This window comes from Sceloporus undulatus, chromosome 5, assembly GCF_019175285.1.
Source record: "Sceloporus undulatus isolate JIND9_A2432 ecotype Alabama chromosome 5, SceUnd_v1.1, whole genome shotgun sequence".
Lineage (NCBI taxonomy): Eukaryota > Metazoa > Chordata > Lepidosauria > Squamata > Phrynosomatidae > Sceloporus > Sceloporus undulatus.
This window is the reverse complement of record NC_056526.1, coordinates 12,463,099-12,485,866: the sequence shown is the minus strand read 5'-3', so window position 1 is coordinate 12,485,866 and position 22,768 is coordinate 12,463,099. Positions and strand designations below refer to the sequence as shown.

At 40.5% G+C, this 22,768-nt stretch overlaps 1 protein-coding gene across 6 annotated transcripts in view; it reads left to right on the top strand.

Annotated features, from left to right (window-relative positions):
- The window catches only part of SOX5 (SRY-box transcription factor 5), a 537,054-nt gene that overhangs the window by 360,733 nt on the left and 153,553 nt on the right, over nucleotides 1–22,768 (top strand). The window lies entirely within an intron of this gene.

The window sequence follows — 22,768 nt, the reverse complement described above, 5'->3', positions numbered from 1 at the left end:
GCTCTTATCCATTGGTGCATTCATTAGATTTTAGCACATTTACTAAGTAGTATTTATAATTATTTATAACTATTCTCCATTGTAAAAGAAGAATGACCAGAGATTTGAAATCAGTTATTGAATTATCCATTTATTGAAAATATTCAAAGAACTGAAGTTGACATGCATGGCTCTCTCACTCACCACACAATAGGCTTTAAAGTGAAAGAGAATGACTTGCACAAGATCACATTGGGTGATAGGTAGGTTTGGGAAGAATATTCACAAGTATCTGAAAACTGGTTGAAAAATATGTTTCTTAAGCTTTGGAGGAAAAACCAATCAGAAGAATCCTAGATTCTTCTTGGCCATTCCAGACTTAACGGTGTACAAAATTTGCACATAATTATTTTTGCATGGGAAAAAAGTAGTTAACATTACTTTCTCTGCAGTAGTATTCCTGTGCAGAAAATTCTGGGGTTTTTTTTCTGTATAAAATATTGTATATGAATTTTGTGCAGAATAACTTCTGAACTGGAAAAATTCTTAACAATCTAGGATTTTGTGCCTGTGTATTTTAAATGCAGAATATATTTCGAAATGTGAACATTATCAAAGGCTTTTTCACATCAAGAAAAAAAATTGTTAAAATTACTTGTTGCTTCTTTTAAGAACAGACTTAGCAAGGAATTGCATCCCTAGTGAGGAGGTGAAGCCAAACCTTGTCCAACATTGTGTTATCTATATTCTATATGCAATGGTGTTTTGTGGCTGTTGTTCTTTTAATATGCTCAAGCAATGTGTCACCCACTTCCATGCCCATCTTTTCTGCTTCTCAGCTAATTGCACAAATTATGCCTTTATGTATTCTTTATCAGAATGTGCATGCTACCCAACACAGGAAATGTATAAGACTCTTCAATTTTTCTCAAAGCCCATTAGAAACTTGGTGTTAAAAAAAGGGTAAAGTCCCATCCCTCTCAGTTGCTAAGAATAATCTGAAGAAATGGTAGTCATCTATGTCTATGGTGTCTCTCTGTGCTAAACAGTTTACCTAGTTTTCCTTTCAATCTGACTACATTCTTTGGCTCATTTATTAGTACGATATGTATGCCTGAGCCCCAACAAAAGACTTTTGCAGGCCTGAAGTGGGAATACGCAGCCTCAGCGTAATTGTAGCCAACCGTTTTCCACAAAAAGACATTTCTGTGTGTAGAGAATCCACAATGTCCAGCTGTTCCTAGAAGGATTACCAGGGTTTAATGGAGAGCACAGATGGAACCAATGCTATTGTCCAGAGACTATTCCAGGGCAGAGGCTAAAATGTGAAGGATGATCAGCAAAGCACTGATTGGAAAGAGAAAAGGAAAAAAGCAGGGAGAGAAAACAATCCTCTTGTTCTATCCCCCCCCCCCTCCACAAAGGACAGGATAAGCGGTGGCAAGAGGAGAGAATACACACACACACACACACACAGATCTCCATCCTTCCCAATGGTGACTAAGCAGAGGAAATTGTTTCCCCAAAGCTTCCTTTCATGGTCAGTCGGGATTTACAAACATCACAGATCATGTTTGCAGCTGTTTATTGTGTGTCTTCCTGTTATGTCGGAGATTGCCCTGCTTCTCAGTTAAGTGTGGACTGTGCCATTTCAGACAGCAAGAGAGGATGTATTTGAATGCTCCTCTTCATGAAGCATCCCTCCACACAGAAAGTGTAGACAATAGGGGAAAGTTGAGGGATGGGAACAGGTAGGTTGGAGCCACCACCTGATGAAAAAAATGGCATTGGCGCATGTGGAAAATGAGGTCAAAGATGATGGGGGCAGGAATTCCACAACACGAAGAGGGTAACAGGTTTTCCCAGGCCTTTGGGTGTTTTGAGGTTAGGATAAAGAAAATAATAGGAGACCAAAAGACACTGCAGAAATAACCCAGTTTGAGATTATTTGAACAGCCCTGGTTCAGTGCTATGGAATTCTGGGAACTATAGTTTTGTGAGAAATAATCTCTGTCAGAGAGCTCTGGTGCCACAATAAACTACAATGCCCAGGATTCCGTAGCACTGAGCCAGGGCAGTTCAAGTGGTCTCAAACTGAATTATTTCTGCACTATGTTTTGGACTAGGGAGATATGACAGAGATCTGTAAAATTACACACAGTAGAAAAAGTATGTTGAGTTTTTTATTTTGTTTTCTCTTTGATATGAAAATACTAAAATTTGGTGTCATCCAAAGGAAAGCGTTGGTAGATTCCAGAACACAGGAGAAGAAAGTAGTATTTCATGTAATTCACAGAGGTGTACCGGTACTGCTTAGTTATAACAGTTTGAATCTCTTTAAATTACCATGGAATTCTGAGATTTTTAGTTTTGATGAAGTAGTTTGAGTGTTAGACTACGATTCTGGAGATCAGAATTCAATTCCTTGCTCAAGCATAAAAACACACTGGGTGACTTTAGGCAAGTCACACTCTCTCAGCTTCAGAGGATGACAGTGGCAAGCACCCTCTGAAAAAAATTGCCAATAAACTCTCTGATAGCTTTTCGCTAGGGTTGCCATAAGTAAAAAATGACTTGGAGGTGCACACAACAACAACGATGATGCTCAAAACCTCTACTGGATTCCTCAAGCGACAGTATTAATGCTGTCATGCAGAGATATCATGAAAATGCAAACCCCAGGACCATGCACTTAAAACTGTATCAAAATGCTACAGCTGTGCAGTGTGGATACACCCACTGATAATTCATGGAATTTACTAACTCAAGATATGGTGTTAAACCTGGGGTTAAGGTGGCTTTAAAGGGGGGATTAGACAGATTCATGGAGGAGAAGGCTGGCACAGTAGCTAAATGCAACCTTGAAAGGAATGTGAAACTGAATACCTGTTTCCAGAGATTAGCAGTGGGGAGAGGGTGATTGCTGTCAAGATCTAACTGGGGGGGGGGGTTCCCCCTCAAAAGCAAAATTAGATGGTCACTGTGGGGAAAAGAATGATGGGCAAGATTCATGAGGGTAAGCTGAATGAAGATCATGGAGGTAGAGCAGTTAGCTTTAGTGTGACCATGAGTTCTTTGTATCATGTAGTTCTGTCCTGGGGTTGAGAAGCCAATCATGGATATAAAATAGGACAACAATAAACACTTAGCTCAAATTTGGAATAGTATCCTATCCTGCATATAATAAAGTGACACTTCGGGAAAGATGTTTTGGCTGAATTCATCTCTCTTATGTTCTACTTTACTTCTTGTGTAGATGGGCTGTTTTGTTTTAACGTGCAAAGTCTGAAAAACCCTACCTCCATGCATTCTGAAGAGATACAGTCCAGATTCTTGACATCTCATTTTTCAGGAAAGGTGAAAACCTCAATAAGTGTGAATTTTAACAGTTCACTCATTCCAAACTAGGAATCAGGAAAATAGGATTCAAAGATCAACTCAGTTGTCAAGCTCAGTAGGTTCTTGTGAAGATGAACTTAAAGTGAGAAGCATTTAAGTTCTGCGACGGCTAGAGCACCGCTGGCGGAAACACCTACGCTTAGCCGACAAGGCTCTCCTAGAACGCCTTTTGGAGGACTATGGAGAGGCGATACGAGCAGCTAAGAACTCGTTCTATGGTGCTCGTGTCGCATCCGCGGAGTTGCGTCCAGCAGAGTTGTTCAGGGTAGTCAGGGAGCTAACTCAGCTCCCTCCTGCCCTGAACCAGATCCTTGAACCTTCAAAGGCCTGCTGTGACTAATTTAACAACTTCTTCGCGGATAAAACCTCTCGGATAATCGAAGGTCTTAACGCCGGCATTAGGGCAGAACCTAGGGTAGAGGTATCCAGAGCCTCCGTGGACTCTGTTAAACTGGATCAGTTTGAGTCAGTTAGTACCGATGATGTGGACAAGATCCTTGGAAGCGTTTGGAAGACAACCTGCTCTCTCGATCCCTATCCCTCATGGCTAGCAGCTCAGGGGGGACCGGTGGTAACTTCAGTGTTACACCGGATTATAAATACATCTCTGAGGGATGGGCAATTTCCATCCAGCTTGAAATTGGCCACTGTAAAACCGCTGTTAAAAAAGCCCTCCCTCGACCCCCTGATGCATAACAATTATCGGCCAGTATCGCTATTGCCATTTTTGGGGAAGGTGATCGAGAAGGCGGTTGCAATCCAGCTTCAATCGATCTTGGATGAAACGGATTATCTGGACCCATTTCAAACTGGCTTTCGGGCAGGTTACGGGGTTGAGATGGCCATGGTCGCCTTGGTCGATGATCTCCGTCTGGGCATCGACAGGGGAAGCGTGTCCCTGTTGGTGCTCTTGGACATCTCAGCGGCTTTCGATACCATAGACCATGGTATCCTTCTGGAGCGCCTGGCAGAGGTGGGAATCAGGGGCACTGCGCTCCAGTGGTTCCGGTCCTACCTCTCTGGGAGGTTCCAGATGGTGCAGCTGGGAGACGTGTGTTCCGACAAGAGGGCCCTTACATCTGGGGTCCCTCAAGGAGCCATTCTGTCTCCCATGCTTTTTAACATTTACATGAAACCTCTGGGAGAGATCATCCGGAGACATGGGGCGCGGGGTTATCAGTACGCTGATGACACCCAAATAGTCTTCTCTATGTCTCCGACTGATGCAGTGACTGGGTATGGCATCTCTCCTCTCGTGGCATGCCTGGAGTCAGTAATGGGCTGGATGAGGGAAAACCGACTCAGTCTGAATCCAGAGAAAACGGAAGTACTCGTGATAGGTTCTCCTGGCCCGGGGATGGCGGTGGTTCCACCTGTCCTGAACGGGATCACGCTTCCCGTAAAGGACTCGGTACGCAGTCTGGGGGTGCTCCTTGACTCGTCGCTCCACCTTACATCTCAGGTGGATGCGACAGTCAGGAGCACCTGTTACCAGCTTCGGCTTATTCGCCAGCTGCGTCCCTACCTGGGCCAGAGGGACCTTGAAACGGTAGTACATGCTCTGGTAACCTCTCGATTGGATTTCTGCAATGCGCTCTACATGGGGCAACCCTTGTACCATACCCGGAAGCTACAACTGGTACAGAATATGGCAGCCAGACTGGTCACTGGCATACCCAGGGCCAGTCATATAACACCTGTACTTAAAGATCTGCATTGGCTGCCTATTCGCTTCCGGGTGCAATACAAGGTGTTGGTTATAACCTATAAAGCCCTACATGGCTTGGGCCCAGGATACCTTGAGGACCACCTCTCCCCATACATTCCGCCCCGCACACTCAGAACATCTGGGCAGCAGCTACTGAGGGTCCCAGGGGCAAGATTAGCCTCCACATCGAGGAGGACGTTTACCATCTCGGCCCCGACCCTCTGGAATACGCTGCCCATAGAGCTCCGCTCGGCCACCTCCCTGGCCCAGTTCAGGAAGGAACTAAAGACCTTCCTGTTCAAGTTAGCATTCCCGGATACAAGCTCCAGTTAGTCTCCCCCCTCTGACAGCAGTGGCAAGCTGGCCAGAATGGGTTTTTAATGTAGATTTTTAATGTATTTTCTTTTTATTGTATATTGTATCATATTTGTACTTGTTTGCTATGTTGTGCACCACCCTGATTGTAAGAAGGGCGGTATAAAAATAAAACTTTTATTTTATTATTATTATTATTATTATTATTTAAGCCACATTGAGTGTGGTCTTGTGAGGGAAGGTGGAATATCAGCACAATAAACAAACAGTAAATGCACATTATCTGAATGAGTAAGTTGATCCTGGAACGTCCTGTTACTTGTGAGCGCAAGGGCCAAAACAATATAAAAGAGGTGGAGATCCTTTCTTTTCAGGAAAAAGGCTGTTCATCTGAGTTTGCTTAGAAAAACTGATTGACTTTCTAATAAATATTTCTCTTTCCAAGGGCAAACTGTCAGACGTAAAAGTAAGTGATATTTCAGTTGAAAAAGAAAAAGAAATCCTTTATCCTAACTGTCAAATTTTTATAACAGACAACATTCTTGAGCACATAACAAGTAGCCCGTCTTCTAAGGAAGTTAGTCAATTAGGTAAATATAACTTCCTCTGCACTCCACCCAAGCCCAGCAGCCAAAGACCCCTTTAATTGTTTTAGTCAAAATTGTGTGCCTGTAGCGCAGCTGTTTTTCATTAACTATGGCCACACACAGGCACGACTTGTGGCTAGGTAACATTGCTGCAAGTTTGTGTTCCTGCATTCTGGAGGGGGGAAAATGGAAACAGTGCTGATGTCTGTAAAGCAGCTGCATTGTGGTTGAATGCAGTTGTCTTCAGGAGGAAAAAAGGCTTATGCAACAATTCTTGGAGCGGAGGTGGAACATTTATGGTTGTGGACTACCTGTGGTTTTCCAACCCCTTCTTTTGCGGATTTGAGTGGAGGTGGGACCAGGTGACAAGCATGTTATGCCTTCTGGTGTGGTCCACAGAGGATTCCTGTTCCATGTTCACTGTCTTGCTTTCATAATTTAGAGAAGAAAGGACTCTACTGTGTCCTGAGAAATATCATCAGGCAGGATACAACACTCCCTTGGAAGAGAAAGGTATAAAGCCATTGCCTTCTACTCATTCAGACCGTTGGCCTGTCTGTGCTCACCATGGATGAAAACAATATTCAAAACTATTTAAAAATAAAAATAAAAATGTGGTCCCAAATCTATTTCAAGTGCTGAGTACCCCCAACAAGCAGGATCCTGGACTGATGGAAATCTTCACAGTTCAACCCTTATTTTGTGCACAATTCACATGCACTTATTTTGTACATGAAACAGCATGTTCTGCATAGAAAATAATGATTTTGCACAAAAGTATTAATGTCTGCAGAGGAAAATGTGCTTTCCTACACAGAAAATGCTGTAATTGGGAATTATTCTGTGCCAAATTTACATGCAATCATTTTGCACAGAAAACAGCACTTTTCCATAAAGAAAACAACAACACAGTGCTATTCTGTGCATTTTTCACAGACTAAATCCCAAATTGTGTATGTGCTTTGAAAACTGTACAGTTTATGAAAATTTTCTTACTGTGGGAGCCAGCGTCACCAAGGCTCCTGCTAGCCAGGGGGCTGCAGAAGTTGTTGAAAGCTGTACTATAAAAAAGTAGCTTTGATAAACTCTGATTCACCAAGTTTTGCCAATTTGTTTACACCTAGATCTGTGTTAGATTCTAGCAGCTCTAGTATTTCATAGGTAAGACGAAGCCAAAACCTTTTCCTTCCCTTGGGGGAAGACCAGGCTGCATCAAATTGCATATATCTTCAGTTGAGTCTGGAAAGAGAGGGTTAAATTCATTCTGGACATTTTAGCTTGCTTCTCAGCACGTGCACAGAAAACCTTTCTCTTGATAAGCAAATGAGTAATTAAAAGTGCTCAAGAGATAGAAATGAATAAGCTAATAAAGTAAGCCTTGCAGTCATTGATTTTCATTAGCTAAAGAGAACATGGAAGTTCCTCTAAAGAGCTGAGTGACGCTGAAAGTTGGAACAGATAAGAATCAAGGGTAACTGCACCTTTGTGTAGGACAATAGATCTTGTGAATAAGTGGCTTCCTCTCCAGGCTGCAAGCTGGTATGGTTAACCAAAATTGTTGAGTAATTGTTCTGTGGTTGAGAACAAAATGCTGAATTAAACTGTTCCCAGCACAATAATTGTGTGATTACAGCATTTATGTTGCTGGCCAAAATGAACAGTCATTAGGTTTGGAAGACTTACCAAAACCACAGGCACACACACACACACAAATAAAATAAAATGCAAATTGCATGTAAATTATCCTCTAATACCTATAGCAGCTTAGAAATGGAGCTAGAAGTGCAATCGTTGTGTATTTAAAGACCAGCAATCTGGAAGAAGGAGAAGAAGAAAAAGGGAGGGGAAAAGAAAGGCTGTGCATTCCAGGAACTATTTCAGCTTTGGGCAGAAAATATCAGCATCAAAAGAGACTCAACTTTAATTATGCTGCATTTTCTTGGATATTGCCTATATTGCTAATAACATGGGAGAGAAAAAGAGTTGTATTCATACCTACCACCACCCCCTCCATTGCATACCAAGCACATATTGTCTAAGAGTTGTAAAGGTGAATTTACTCCAACTCAGAAACCCAGTTCAGAACTGAGCCAAATTCATAGCTATCTACTGGGCTGGATCCCATGATAAATGTCTAATTAACAAATTGTAAGCCACTTCGATAGCCTTGGCTGAAGAGCGGGGTATAAATAAATAAGTATTATACAGTTGGCCCACCTTATACACGCCTCATATACGAATTTTTCATACATGGATTCAAGCATTCACGGCTTGAAAATATTCAGAAAAAGTACAAATTTCAAGTATCAAATTTTGATTTTTCCATTTTATATAAGGGACACCATTTTGCTATGCCATTGTATTAATGGGACTTGAGCATACATGGATTTTGTTATTAACGGGGGTTCCTGGAACCAAACCCCAGCAGATAACAAGGGTACTCTGTACTTTGTTGAGATGTTTGATAGTAACACAGCTCATTCAAAAAATTATTTTCTTCGACAGCATGGGAGTCCCACATGGAAAAAGCCAGCAAAGCAAAGTTATTTTTTTTAAATTATTTCCTTTGTTCTTTTGTTCTGCTGTCATTTCCAGCCAGGGCTAAAAGAGGAGGAGGAAGACGCATAGGAAATAAGGGGCCAAAGTGTATTTGTATCCATCCTCAATTTTGGTGCCTGACAATTAAAAGCAGTCATGAATAAGAGGATTTTTATGGCTAATAACCCAATTTTCACTGGGGAGGGGTGGAAAGCAGCAGTAGCCAGATGCTTAACCCTATCATCTGCATATGCAATTAATTATACCTGAAATTGTTTGCTGCTATTTTTTTTATATAAAAATAAAATTGCTTGTCTGATTATTAAAAAGAAAAAAGAAAAAGCAACAGCAACTCTAAATGTCTGTGTGTATCTGTTAGGACAGCTGGTCCACAGTAATATTCAGGGGCATTTCACTTGATTATTCTTGTGTTTGAAAATATTGAGACAAAGCTTTTTCAGTACCTCTGTCATATCTGTGATTCTGTAAATCTGTACAACAACCCTATAGAGATGGTCTTACTACTGTTATGCTGAGATGGTAGGAGAAGTGATTTCTTTATGCCAGGATATGAGTTCACATCTAATATCTAATATCCATAGCCACTCTTACATAGGGATTTGGAGAGTGCCAAAAGTGTGAAACAGAGTTTATGATTACATGCAACTAGAATATAAAAAGTCACGTGCCAATGGATATGGACAGAGAAATCAATTTTGTTTTCTATAATGTTCAGGTCTTTTGAAGTGAAACTCTATTTCCACATGGGTTTGTGGGTTTGTTTTGTTTTTAGAAGTCAGCCCAAAAGTGTATTTTTATTATTGTTATTATTTCTGCATAGGACAGTTTGGAAATGTTATTTTTCAAACGACTACACCGAGAAGTTCCCAGCCAGCATGGCCAGTAACTTCCCCAAACTCTGCTCAAACAAAGCATCAGACATCATCAGAACTTAAGTGGACGATATCAAGGAGAAAGACAGCAAACTTTCTCCAGTTGATCCCCGATTCCCCCCCCCCCCCGTGTATAGCAAACAGTGGAATGAAACTACATTAACCCACATCTGGCCTAGTAGAGGTGCCAACCAGATACAAACCCTAGCAGCTGAAATAAAATAAAATAAAATCTCATTTTCCACACCCCTAGATAGCAATCAAATTGTTTAAAGTATTTGGGATATAGTCTTACTGTTATTTAAAAATATCTTCAACTTTATTATCATTTATTTTGGTTCTCTTTCTCTTTGCATCATATTGAGCAATAATTCTCAATATAAAATAATTGCAAAATGTGTCACCTTGAGAAAAGGATGTCATTAAACTGTTGTAACAACTAAAGCTGTGAAACCTGATGTCATTACATGCCAACCATACAATCATGTCTGATTCAATTAGATAGCCCTGTTGCTAGATTTAAGATTTTAGCCACAATCCAGCAAGCAAGACAGGCACAGCCAAGGCGATGTATAGCCATTCCTTTTGAGTAAAAGTCTTTAAAGGTGCATCTACGCTGTAGAAATAATGCAGTTGGACACCACTTTAAGTATTGTAGCTCTGTCCTATGGAATCCTGGGATTTGTAGTTTTTACAAGGTCTTTAGCCTTCTCTATCAAAGAGCGCTAGTACCTTACAAAACTACAAATCTCAGGATTCTGTAGGCTGGAGTCATGGTAGTTAAAGTACTGACAAATTACATTATTTCTACAGTGTAGATTGCATATTTTTAAAGTCCTTTGAGTATCAAAGGGAGCTTTGTATGTTGTGATTAAGAAAAGGGGGCTGTTATTTGGGGGGGGAGGAAGAATTGGTAAAAACTGATGAAGATCCATAACTCCTTGGAAGAGTGTTTGCTTTCCATATGGCTGTTCTGAGTTTCAGTCTCAGGCATCTCAAGGCTAGGAAAGAATCTTTCCTGAAGCCTTGGAATACCAATGGCCTGGTTTGATATATGCTCACCCAGTGACACATGGATATGCATGCCTAGAGGCAGAACACATGAACCTGCCTTAAATTGTCTACTGCGGTCTTATGCACAATGTTATGGAGAGATTTTCCTTCACCACCAGCGATATTGTGCCTTAGATTTTTATTAATAGGCATGATCTTTGCTAAAACCAAGCCGATCAACTGACAAAAATGTTTCCTTTTCCACATTGCACTAGAGCTGATCCATACTTTAATACATAAATCCAGTTGTTAGTCCCAACCACTGAATTGGATTTATTGGATTTACTTATATGTTGATTCACCATCCAACTATCTATTCAGTGGGTCTATTGTAGTTCAAATTAACCTACAGGACTTTGTTTTGAAATTGCATGAAAAAGGCATAGTTGAGACTGCCAGTCCCCCTAGGAAGAATCTCCTTTTTTGGCTACAAAAAAACCAAGAATTTGCCCTCCTGGAATGCTCCAGATGAGGCAGTTCTGAACTAAAGTCAAAGACTCTGATCTCCTTGCTTTGGTGGACTGAGCATTTCTAGTTGCCCCCCCCCAAAGAACTGGAATAACTTCCAGTTATTCCCAGTTTTGAGAAGCACTTTAAATGTTAATTTTGGTACATGTGCAACCCTCAATCCTTCTGGGAGGCTCGAAATAATAATAAAAATAATGGACCTGCCATAATTTCTCAAGCCTACTCTGCTGCAAGAGTGGTAATTGTGTAGCCCAAAGGCCATATGGCCCACCCTTTGGAGGAGGTTAGTCCAGCCCTTAGGACTCCCATTAACTCTTGCAAAGGCTCTTATACCACTCAAATTTTTCAGCTAAAAAAAGTCAGTGAAAGAATCAGAACCCCCTTTGTGGGGCCGTTACATGCCTTTTCAAACAAAAAGTATTCCTAAATGGGAAGTAGAAGTGATGCATCATTATTTCTGGTCACTCAAAATAGTGGCTGTGACAGTGGGCTCCAGCAGAACTAATAATGGGCCAGCATCTGACACGCCCACTCCTGCTGCAGGGCAAAGGAGAGTTATAGATGCATTTATGTCTGTCCATGGGCACCAACACACACATATTTCATATTCAAAGCGTGCACTGCTAAAATTCTGTTTATTAAGGGGTAATAGAACATGAGGACTTATCCTTCTTTGTGAGAGCATTTGAGAAGCAGTACACTGGCCTTTTGGAGAACTTTTGGACTGATTTATATTGGACTTTCTCATGTTCTCACTCAAAATGAAGAGGTTTAAAATACCAAGGCAGCCCGATCACCCAGAAGGGTGAATCTCTGTTTTATTCCAAATATTAAAGGACCTGCCCAAGTTCTGTTTTTATAGTTCATAGTAAAACCCAGAGCAGATTAATCCATCTCACTGACATGGATTTGCAACACAGAAGAATTCTGAGTGTTCAATACAAGTGACTGCAAGTGACTGAAAGAGGACCCTTGGTAGCCACCATTTTGTGCATGCCAGCCCCAGCGACAGGTTAGAATAGAAAACTGTTTTCCAACAGATATGAGAATGGGGCATTGTACATCTTTGATTTGAGCATCAAACCCTTATGTCAGATGGCAACAAGCTACTTAAACCACCCTAATTTTAAAAAGCAGTTGATGGGACTGAGCAGGAGGAAAGCAGTCTTTTTTGGGCAACATGGCCATGGTTTTGTGGCTCTTTGGCTTCTTTCCCAACTACAGAACTCAAGCACCAGTATTTCATCAAAGCTTAAATTCCGCTCTGCCTCCAAAATAAAGCTGCCCCCCACCCCCATGATAGATGAATGGATATCACTTAAAGTGAGTGACTCGTGTTAGACTTTTCTTTGTGTGTGTGCCAATGCATCACACAAAATGGTGCTAGCTTTGAATCACTGCCTGCTACATACTACTAGATAACCTCCCGTTCTTGCCCACCCGCCTACACATTAATTAAAGCAAATGCTGCTATCTTAACATGATAACTACTTGTTGGAGGGGGGGAGAGATACTAAAAGAAAAGAAAAACACATTTAAACAAAAAATCCCATCCAAACAATGGATCAACAATATATTAGGATCCTTTTCAAAGGATCTAATGATTTTATTGAACAGATGTGAGGCAAGAGTAAAGCTTGTTGTTTACATTGAAAAATCACCTGCCATCTAAATGAAAAGTGCAAGGCTACAAACATGAATTGATAATTTGCTGGATAAAGCTTGGATCGCTAAGTAGACTCTGCTGTGCAAACTGTCTGGATTGATTAAGGCAGGGGATGAGCAGGTGGAATTGTGAGTGGATGGAGAAGCAATTGCCATGCAAAACCTAGATTCAATTCTAGGTTTCTAAAATTATTATTGTTGTTGTTAATTCTATGTCCAAATCTTTGTTCTGAATGTAAAATCTAACTTAGGGTTATCCTGCTGAAATTGATGGGTGTGGACTCAGTTCATTTATCATATTTAGATCCTGCTTCCTATCAATGCAAGGTTGCTTCAGGAATTAAAATATTGTAAATCCCAATTGATTTTTTTGTCCAAAATCATATCTGTGTACTACACCAGTGTAACTAGGCTGGCATAGAAAGTAGTGAAGGAAGGAAAAATCCATTGGTGCAGCAAGTGTGAAGGAAGTGAAACAGTGGTGAAATAGCCCATGCAGAGATGGCAGGCCATCCTTATGCTGAATCGTGGCATTGTGCTACTGACTGTGTATCAACCAGTGTGCCAGCTTATTGTCACATTATGCAATGGATAACTGTTTCTGCAATCCCAGTGAATCAGGTGGTATGCTAGAGGCAAAAAGAAATAGTTATACATTACTTAATAAGACACAACTTCATGGCAGCAATCTTATTGGTCCTTTGCAACCAGAATAGACCCTGTGAATCAGTTGGTGAATGGTCAGTCAACCTATAGGGAAATCCAGTTGTTTCTATTGCTTTACTCTAGTCAGGACTAACAATTGGATCTAGGTCTATGTAAAATATTTACACTTATCGAATTCCGTTCATGCAGTAATGAACTGAATATAGCCATCATCATACAATGTCCCCCCTCCTCAAAGGACAACCACGTGTGAAAAGGAACTTACATATATGTTTGGCATCAACAGGCTTCTGGTCTTAGTCTGTTTTCCATTGGAGGTTAGTGAATTTCAGTGAATTCACTCCAAATTTTATGCTAAATTTTAACAGAGCTATCCATGGTGCTGAATTCTATTCCCAAAATAAGTTCAGCATCCCGGATAGTTCCTTTAAAACCTGGAGCAGAGTGATCAGACCAGCAGACCAGGTGTGAGCAACCACTATTTCTGCCTCTGTTAACCATTGCTGTTTGACTCTGGAAAAAGTGAAACTACTAGCATAGTGCACCAAGAAAATTCTAATGTTATCCTCCTGGACTAATATGCAGTTTAGAATTATTCCTCCAGCTTTAATTCATCTAGAATGTTCAGAAAAAAATTCCCTCATCCTCATGTCAATAAAAGTATGTTAATAAATTCATATTTTGATAGAAAGTATGTTTAGAAATCTATATTTAAAAGAAATATGATTTTGGATTTTAGTGTAGAAATGAGAAGAAAAGGGTATGAACATAGCAACAGAACTGATATAGGAGATTATCATATATGGTGCTTCCGTCACCCAAACGTCATCAAAATGGGCAGAAGTGTCACCCGTGTGATCATGCTGCTGGCACTTCTAAAGTGAAACGGAAGCATTATCGTCATGAAATCGCCATGGAATTGTCAGGGAAGCAGCCCTTTTCTTATTAATGGATTAAAAAATGTCAGGAATAAACTCTTCTAGAACATGGCCACATAGCCTGAAAAACTCACAAAAAACTAATGAAAAGGGGTTCTCCACTGACAATTCCATGGCGATAACATTTCACTTTAGAAATGCCAGGCATGATCACACTGGTGACGCTTCTGCCCCATTTTGCTAATGTTTGGGCAACAGAAGCCCCGTGCGTGATAATCTCCATAGACACAAACTATGTTTACTGGAGGATTCCGAGAGTTTTAGCATTAGAAAGTTACTTTTCCAGTCTCTAGAAAAACATTGATCTATCCACACATAGATGAACTTGCCAGGTGGTCTTTTCTGCAGTTGTGATTTAGTGCTAACTTGTTTCAGCTTAGATGTTCCTTTTCTGTGCCTTTCAAAGAAAAGTTTTGGCTTTGGAGTACAGTAAGTGCTTGTGTCCGATGCACATCAATATCTAACATCAGCTTCCCATCTGTTTCCAAACTCAGGACTTTACCACACAAGTCTAAAAAGCAGATTTTTAACCTCTTTGGACAGTACTTACAACAGAACATAATGTCCATCCAACTACTGCCTTGCCTTGCAATTGTTACTGTACTGCACCTTTCCATTGATGGGGGAAACCCACTAATAAGCTCTCAATCTTGCTCCTATTTCATTTCTATCTTCTATTTCATTGCTATCTTCACGTAATAAGTCCTTTCCACTGCAGTTCTACTTCTGAGGTAGTGACTGGGCAAGATTCTGTCCTGCACTCTCTGCACTACCCCTTGCAGTAATTTTGGCCATCAAGTGCCTCCCATAGCCAGCTGCTGTGTGCCCACTGTAGCCAGCTGCTAGAGGCAGTTGGCAGCCTAAATCACTTGTGCAGGTCTGCTGTGTGAAAGTGCACACAGCACTTTGGGGTGGTAGTGGTGGCGAAGGAGTGATCAAGCTGCCAACCACCCCCCAAAGTTAGCCGCCATGTGCACATTCAGTGCACAAAACCACAATTCCTGGAATTCTGCAGAAGATCCAAAAAAAGCTAATTTTTGTTGTTGAAAAAAAAATCAGCTTTGGGAACAGGGTATGTGGTTGGGCCAAACAAGAAAAATAAGCTGGGGTTCATGTTTCTAAGATCTGGAACTGTTTTTGGGATAGGAGAGCCAAAGACTAGAAAGGCATCTGGGAAAGGGGGGCATCCTGTTCTGAGGTCCCTACCATGTCTGCCCCATTGGCTGTAGTTCACCCACCCCTATTCTAAATGATCTACCAGAACCAGCGTATCTGAGGAATACCTTCCTCCCATAAGGGCACATTAAAAGCCTTGGTTCAGTGTCTGAAGTGTTTCATTTTATCCCACAGCGGGCAGGAATTCCATCTGGTGAAGATAAAAGAAACAAAGTCCTCCATCATTCCACCCACATTATGGGTAGATAAGAATGGCTTCTCTGGGTTCTTCTTTGTCTTTTTTTTTCTAATATGGCAATATTATTATTCTAATATTATTTCCACAGGCATTTTGTCCAGTGCAATCTTATTAATGTCTCCTGTGCAACATTGGAATTCCAGGCCATTAGTTTCTCATGTCGGGCTGCAATACTGTATCCACTGAGGTAGAAGGTCCCATGATCTAACTAACACATATTCCTACTTAGCAGTAAACCTTGTGTAACTCCATAGGGCTGACTACACATTTGTAGGGTGAACTATGGTCTAGTTCTATTTGGATTGGTTGTTTAATTGTTTTCTTTAACTTTTTTGACTATATATTGTTTTAGCTATTTTATTTTCACTTTCATTTTCTGTAAGCTGCTTTGGGTTCCATATTGGGAGTACTGTGGGATAAGGAAGGAAATAATTATGATATATCATCCAGTAACAGAAACAATAGCATCTGTATGCTACAACTAAAAGAGTACTATTGTACTCATATCCTTCATATGGGCTTCCTATAGGCATCTGGTTGACTACTACAGAAGCAGAATGTCACTACATAGCAAGCCCTCCAGCTGTCTCAGTTTGGCAGGGACCAAGTGTCATCCCACTTTTTCAGCTGCTTTTTCAATGTGCCAGTTTTTCTCTCATTTTCCCACTTTTCCCCCTTTGTCCTCAGCTTACTTGCACTGCTGCAAATAAAGTTCAAAGTGCAAAAATAGTTTTCCCCTATTGACTCAACAAGAGGAAGAGGAGAGGAGGTGGTGGGATTTGCCCTTCTCAGTAGAATCAGGCAAAAGCAAACTGCTGCAGCCCCTCCTAGCTTGTCTTTTCCTCATTGATAACTTTTGCCATCTTGACCACACTCTGATGTTACAGGTATCTGGGTTTTCATCTTGTCAAATGTTGGAGAATATAAGATAGGCCTTTGTTCTGATTAAATAGAGTCCTACTCATGATCCTATTTCAGTAGAAGCCACTTACATCTATGGAAAAAAATTAATCGAGCCTTAGAAACCAATGAACCTGTATTTTGGAATGCAATAGGAGGCAGTGCACCACATTAGAAGTAAAGCTATTTAATTTCTCTCCATGAGCATGGGAGTTTGGGACTCCAGCAGTTACGTATATATAAATATATTTTCCTCCTGTAAATAATTCATTTATTACATTAGTACCAAATTCTTCCCAGCGTCTTGAGAGCTGAAACAGTGTTTTCCAGAGTTAGGCTGCCTTTCCAGCTTGAGAAATTATCCAACATATTCACAGAAAAGGAAAAAAAATATCCACCATCAAGCAATCTCACACCTGTTTTCCTTTCACTGACAAATGTTTCATTGAGTCACTTACTACTGCGGTGCTCCGCAAAGGGCCGCAGCTTATCAGTCGCTGCATTAAACAAGCATCTGGAAGCTGTATGTTCCATCGTATACTGTGCGGAAACATCAGTTATTAATGAAAAGATCATACAGTTCTCCCTCCCTCCATCCCTCCCTCTTCCAAAGGAGAGGCATTGCATAGTAACTTGTAGCAGCAGCTACATTTGAGAGTACATTTCTGCAATCCGTTCCTGTCCTGTGTGAGAAAAAAATCACCTTCATTCTTCTTTACAGTGATACTCCTGGCATCTACATGGTGGGTTGGCATTTGATGTGGTCCATACCTCAGTTTGGAGGGGTCATAGCTGATGTATAGCCCCTTCCCTGGCTGACACTGTCATGCTTCTAGCTTTTTCGCATAGAGATAAGTAAACTTGTCTGGCTTTAAGTTGCTGCAAGTAAAAGAGCATAAGTCTGTTTGGGTCAGACTTCACCTGGAATATTTTGTCTAGTTCTGGGCACCACAGTTAAAAAAAATATGTTGACAAACTGGAATGAGTACAGAGGAGGGTGACCAAAATGGTGAAGGTCTGGAAACTATGCCTTATGAGGAGCAGCTTAGGTATCTTTAGTCTGGGGTAGAGGAGGTTAAGAAGTGACATGATAGTCATGTTTAAATATTTGCAGTGAAGCAAATATTTATAAATTCTCCTGTTTCCATGTCCCAAAGGTTGATGTCAAATTAGACATGAATCTAGTCATGCTTGGGCCCGAGTTACTTGAGGGAACGCTTCTCCCTACATAATCTGCCCCGCACTCTCAGAACAACAGGCAAATACCAACTGGAATATCCTAAGATGAGACTGTCTGCAACTCACCAACGAGCTTTCACATCTATTTCTCCTACACATTGGAATAAACTCCCTGGAGATTCGTCTCAGTCCTTCCCTTGATGTTTTCACGAAAATGTTGAAGATTCATTTGTTTCGTTTAGCATACCCTCCTGATCCATCATAGAGAATGCATCCTCCTATCCCCTATCCTGTAATGTGAAATATATTAGGACGTTTAAGTGTATTTCGAGATTTTAACTGCTTTTATATGATGTTTTAACCTAATGTACTTTTGATTGTATTTTATATTGTAAATCCTATGTTATATAGTTGTTTTGAATTTGTAAACCGCTTTGATCCCAGGAAAAGCGGTATAGAAATAAAGATTTATTATTATTATTATTATTATTATTATTATTATGCTGTTAACACTAGAATGCATATTTTTAAAGCCAATAGGGATGTTGGGAAGCAAGATCAAGAGCAAATCCTCTGTACTCCCTATCCATGATCTGTTCAAACTGAACCTGGTAGATCCATGGCAAAATCTTAATTCCACTGATTGAGACTATACCTTCTTCTCCCCTGTACATAAATAACACTTACTCCAGAATAGATCAATTTTTTTTATAAGTAGAGGTTTAATTCCACAGATACTAGGGGCATCTATTGAGCCTATCCTATATTCTGGCCATGCACCAATCATCCTTGACTGGAGCATAGGCAAAAATAGCCATTCTTCTAAAATCTGGTGGTTTAATTCTTATTTGCTCAATGATGAGTGATTTAAACAATTGACTATTGAAGCCATCCAACATTTTTATGAAGACAACTTTACCCCGGGTATTTCAGAGGCCCTTCTTTGGGACACGTTGAAAGCAGTCCTACAAGGCCTATTTATTAAAGAAGGGCCCGTCAAAAACACTTACGAGAAGCAAAGCGAGGGTCACTCCTGAATGAGGTAATAGAATTAACACACCTGCATAAAAGTTCACAAGACAAGTCTGACCTGGCACTTTTGCTCTAGAAAAAGGCTCTCTTGGAAGAGACTGATTCCTATCAAATTCAGAAAGCCATATTTCACACAAAAGCCAGGCTCTATGAATTTGGTAATAAGAATTCTAAATTAATGGCAAGAATAGTAAAAAAAAAAAAAAAAAAGGCAGAGAGGAGGTTAACTCTATGCACTCGGTCTTCAGAGGGTCAAATTTATAGTAAATAAGTATTATATACGGGGGAGAAGAAGGTGTAGTCTTGATCAGTGGAATGAAGAATTCACCATGGATCTACCAGGTTTAGTTTGAACAGATCATGGGCAGGGAGAACAGAGGATTTGCTCTTCTTGTTTTTAGAGTGGTAGGACCTGTCCAACACAGGATCAAGAACTGAGTTAGAGTCCCCTCCTATAAGGATCTCTCCCTTAGCTGTTTCCCTCAGTATCCATAAGAATCCCTTCATAATATCTGCCTGGTGCAAGTTGGAAGCATAAAAGCTGCTAAGGGAAACCTCTCTATCCCATAACTTCCCTTGAACTATAATAAATCTTTGGGATCCCTGTTCACCTCCTGTAGAGAGAGAACAAAGGATATAATGAGGGTGCCAGGTGGGTCTTCTTTGGAAGAGTTTTCAACAGGCCGGGTGGGAAGTACTACAGGTACTACAGGGGAAACTTTGCTTGGAAGATGGCCATCAGTACTGTTGGCTTCTAGAAATGGCAGTTATTTCCCCCCAGCCAATACTTTGTTTAGCAAAGGTATTTAAGAAATCCAGGAAAGACCCAGGGGCTTGGGGGTCATATATAGTCATGTGTACATGATTTCTACCCTTAATATTTTATCTGTCAGACTTACCTTTGTCCCTTCCCCCTCTCCATATGAGATCTCAGACTATCTCCAACCTCTGTTGATAATCTCTATTCCCATGGCAAATATGTTGTTGTTGTTGTTGTTGTTGTTGTTGTTGTTGTTGTTATATCTTCCCTCTTTCCCAAATTGGGATTCAATACAACTAGCAACAATTTAAAAATTCAAAGACAGTTGTGTTGGGAGTTTATTGTACTGGCTTTGCTCCTGCTATAGACATGGGCTGTAACTTTAAGAAAGTGGATCTTTTTGCATTTCCCCGTCCAGGGAGTACTCAGCCTGTTTGCAACCTGGGCTTCTCTGGGCTCCTCCTGCATCTTTTCAAGATCGAGGCAGGTAACAACATGATTATATAGTACATAAAGCTCAAACATTAAAACCCATAGATTTTTCATAGACTTTAGCCTACTTCCTCAGATACTTGCATATGAGGAAGTAGGCTCAAGTCTAAGAAGCTCATGCTATCAACTTCTTTCTTTCATTAAGTCCTAGAGATGCTACAAGATTCCTTTGCATAACAATTAAAAACCATTGTTAAATGTCACAAAATACAAAAGTTAAAAAAATGAAGAATCAGGAAAAAAAAAACAGGTTAAAATGTATATTAAAACACATACACACACCCTGGCACAGTGGTTAACAATATCCAACTAATGGGCCTTTTATCAAATTCATCAAATTCCTGTTGGAATAGAAAATACTTGAAAAGAAAGCAGGGAAGGTGCCAGACCAATTTCTTTGGGAAAAGGAGTTCCAGAGCCTGGGGGAAGCCACTGAGAAGGCCCTCTTCTGTGTTCCTACCAGATCAAGGAGACAAGATGTCCTAACCACATTGGAAGGCAAGACACCACAAAACATAGGATATCCCAAAAATGGAGGACATGACCAAACAGATGCTCAAAATAAGCACAGAAGTACAAATTCATGCTCCTTATTCATGCTTCAAATGGAGGACATTTCAGAATTCCTTTTGGACAGAATGTTCAAATGTAGGACATGTTCTAAAAAAGGAGGACATCTGGTCACCGTGCACCAGATGTACCTGTGAGGAAGGGAGGACAGAGAGAAAGGCCTCCTTGACTCATAAGGGAGAATACGTCCTTCAAATAACCTGGACCTAGGCTGTGTAGTGCTTTAATTAAAGATCATAACCAGAACTTAGTAAAAAAGCAAAATACCACCATGAATTGGGTAGAGTTTGGAGATGGCTATTTCTCTTGCCGTTATCAAGTTCTCCTGATTACAACTGCATTTTTAGTTTTATTTTTGTTTTACTTAATCATCCAAGCAAGGGAAGACACCTACGTCCAGTCAGTCTATTTCTGTGTATGTGTCCATGCATAACTTTGTCATTATATCCCTTCCCGAGAACCTATGCTAACAATAACAATCTTCAAATATAGGCACTATTTGTAATGATGTATGCAGGGGATGTCGACTGTGGAGAACATATGGCAGGGTCTGCCACTAGCCCTGATTAGAACTTCTTAGCAGTCCTAAAAACTCTAAATCTAGGATCAACAAGTTACTAGGGGATATATTTGGAAGGTACATTGGTGGGGTGGGGAGAGAAAAGGAACTGTGTGTCTATATAATTCCCTATAAACAGAAGGTTTTTTGAAAACCATGTTGTCCTAGAGGAAGATGGTGGTGGTGGGGAAATCTGTTTTCCCCCCAGCATTTTTCGCCTCTGTAACTTAGCAACAATTCTGAGTAAACAAACCATTCTGAAAGCCCCCCGCCTGCAAAAAAATAAATACTTCATTGAGAGCAAAGCCAGTCATCATGTGCATTCAGTTCGCATTTCCTCCTCCTGTAATATTTTGATAAACAATGAAATTACTTGAGCACTTATTTACTTTAAAAACAAAACGGAGTGCAGGTATTAAAGCACTTTCCTCATCCTACATTCCAGCTTGGATGGAAAATCGCATTGTTTTGACTGAGTTATTTTGGTCTCCATGCAAACCATCTTCACCTTTTCTGCTGTTCTTACCTCCATTACTCAGCTGAGTTTTCCCATCTGAAGCCAGAAGAGATTTGAGGGGAGAGAGAGAGAGAGAGAGAGAGAGAGAGATGAAAATAGTACTTTGGAAAAAAATAAAAGTAGAGGGAAGGTTGTTTTCCTATTGGCTCCTTTGCCAAACAGGGACAGTTTAGCACAATGCATTTTCTAGTATACCCAGAAGTCACTTGAAATCAAGTGCAGATTTGTACTACCTTGTGGTCTTGGCAGAAGCACTTTGTGTGTGTGATTCTGTGTGTGCTGTTTTAGTTTATATTAGCCCTGGAGGCAGAGTTAACACTTGAAATGGGACAAGAGTATTTGTAGTCATCAGAGAACTTTCCAGTCAGCTTCAATAACATCACTATGATTTATTTATTTTTTTGTATATAATTTTTTCCCCCTTTTTTGGCAGCAAAGCCTTCAGTGGAGCCATCTGTCTCTCTATTAGTGTTTTGAGTTCTGTTTTGAAGCTTCTTTGCTTGGCAAAGTCACTTTCATCCTTGGAACCTTCTTTTAAAAAAAAAAGTTTGGTGGCTCTCTGCCGAAGAAGATGATGCAAAAATTCCACTCGGCTGTTCATTTTTGTTCTAAAAGGAGGGTGAAGTTTCTTTGTAATTGTGTGTGTGTGTGTGTGTGTGTGTGTGTGTGTGTGTGTGTGTAAAAAGAGAATGGGAAGAAACATCAAGTCAGGGCAGAAATGGAATTGTCCCAAAGTTGTTTAAAAGTTCAGTCCTATAAATACTATGTGCCAGCAGTTTGCATTTTGGACTAGGGGCACATCTTCACTGTGGTAATAATGCAGTTCAACACCACTTTTAAGTGCTGTAGCTCCACTCTATTAAATCCTGGGCTTTGCATAATTTCATGTGGCTGAAGTGAAAATTTGGTAAGATGTGATGTTTATAAAAAAAGTTAATAAAGAAAAATTTTAGAAGACAACATGAGGCCTCTCCTTTGTCCACCCACTCAGCTTCACTCCATTCATACCTTATCTTCTATTGAGCTCCAGGGTTTTAAAAGGACTCAGGCAAACACCACAGCCCATTTCTGTCAAAAGGCAGACATTTGGGAGCAGTGGTATTAGTCCCCTTAAGGTGCCCACAACCCTGCACTCC